A 2,137-nucleotide genomic window follows, 5' to 3' on the forward strand; every position below is an offset into this window, starting at 1 on the left:
CAAGGTTAGCCTTTCCTCATCTCATTTGTCACCTCTGTTATTCAGTTGGAGTTGACATAGAGGGAGACATCCCCATTGATGAGGACAAACCCATCACTAAGAAGAGGATGGAGCAAACAAGAGACCCCTCTCATCATCAAATCCCTGAGATGCCTCAAGGGATGCACTTTCCTCCACAAAACTATTGGGAGCAACTAAACACCTCCCTAGGAGAATTGAGTTCCAACATGGGACAACTAAGGGTGGAGCACCAAGAACACTCTATCCTCCCCCATGAAATTAGAGAAGATCAAAGAATCATGAGAGAGGAGCAACAAAGACAAGGAAGAGACATTGAGGAGCTCAAGCACTCCATAGGATCTTCAAGAGGAAGAACAAGCCGCCATCACTAAGGTGGACCCGTTCTTTAATTTCCTTGTTCTTTATTTTCCTGTTTTTCGAATTTTAGTGCTTATGTTTATCTATGTTTGTGTCTTGTGATCATTAGTGTCTTAGTGTCTATGCCTTAAAGTTATGAATGTCCTATGAATCCATCACCTTTCTTGAATGAAAAATGTTCTTAATTGAAAAAGAAAAGAATTGCATGAATTTTGAATTTTATAACAGTTTAATTATTTTGATGTGGTGGCAATACTTTTGTTTTCTGAATGTATGCTTAAACAGTGCATATGTCTTTTGAATTTGTGGTTCATGAATGTTGGCTCTTGAAAGAATGATGAAAAAGGAGACATGTTACTGAGGATCTGAAAAATCATTAAAATGATTCTTGAAGCAAGAAAAAGCAGTGAATACCAAAAAAAAAAGAAAAAAAAAGAAAAAAAAGAAAGAGAAAAAGAAAGAAAAAGAAAGAAAAAAGAAAGAAATAAAGTTGTGATCCAAGGCAAAAAGAGTGTGCTTAAGAACCCTGGACACCTCTAATTGGGGACTCTAGCAAAGCTGAGTCACAATCTGAAAAGGTTCACCCAATTATGTGTCTGTGGCATGTATGTATCCGGTGGTAATACTGGAAGACAGAGTGCTTTGGGCCACGGCCAAGACTCAATAAGTAGCTGTGTTCAAGAATCATCATACTTAACTAGGAGAATCAATGACACTATCTGGATTCTGAGTTCCTAAAGAAGCCAATCATTCTGAATTTCAAAGGATAGAGTGAGATGCCAAAACTGTTCAGAGGCAAAAAGCTAAAAGTCCCGCTCATCTAATTAATACTGATCTTCATAGATGTTTTTGGAATTCATTGCATATTCTCTTCTTTTTATCTTATTTGATTTTCAGTTGCTTGAGGACAAGCAACAATTTAAGTTTGGTGTTGTGATGAGCGGATAATTTGTACGCTTTTTGGCATTGTTTTTAGTATGTTTTTAGTATGATCTAGTTAGTTTTTAGTATATTTTTATTAGTTTTTAGTTAAAATTCACTTTTCTGGATTTTACTATGAGTTTGTCTGTTTTTCTATGATTTCAGGTATTTTCTGGCTGAAATTGAGGGACCTGAGCAAAAATCTGATTCAGAGACTAAAAAGGACTGCAGATGCTGTTGGATTCTGACCTCCCTGCACTCGAAGTGGATTTTCTGGAGCTACAGAAGCCCAATTGGCGCGCTCTCAACGGCGTTAGAAAGTAGACATCCTGGGCTTTCCAGCAATATATGATAGTTTATACTTTGCCCAAGATTTGATGGCCCAAACCGGCGTTCAAAGTCACCCTCAGAATTCCCAGCGTTAAACGCCGGAACTAGCACAAGGATGGGAGTTAAACGCCCAAACTGGCATAAAAGCTGGCGTTTAACTCCAAGAAGAGTCTCTACACGAAAATGCTTCAATGCTCAGCCCAAGCACACACCAAGTGGGCCCGGAAGTTGATTTTTATGTCATTTACTCATCTCTGTACACCCTAGGCTACTAGTTCTCTATATATAGGACCTTTTACTATTGTATTAAAGATCTTCGGATCTTTTGGAATGTTTTGTTCTTGAGATCTTTTGATCACTTTGGGAGGCTGGCCATTCGGCCATGCCTAGACCTTGTTCTTATGTATTTTCAACGGTGGAGTTTCTACACACCATAGATTAAGGTGTGGAGCTCTGTTGTACCTCGAGTATTAATGCAATTACTATTGTTCTTCTATTCAGTTCCGCT

This window comes from Arachis hypogaea, chromosome 9, assembly GCF_003086295.3.
Source record: "Arachis hypogaea cultivar Tifrunner chromosome 9, arahy.Tifrunner.gnm2.J5K5, whole genome shotgun sequence".
NCBI lineage: Eukaryota > Viridiplantae > Streptophyta > Magnoliopsida > Fabales > Fabaceae > Arachis > Arachis hypogaea.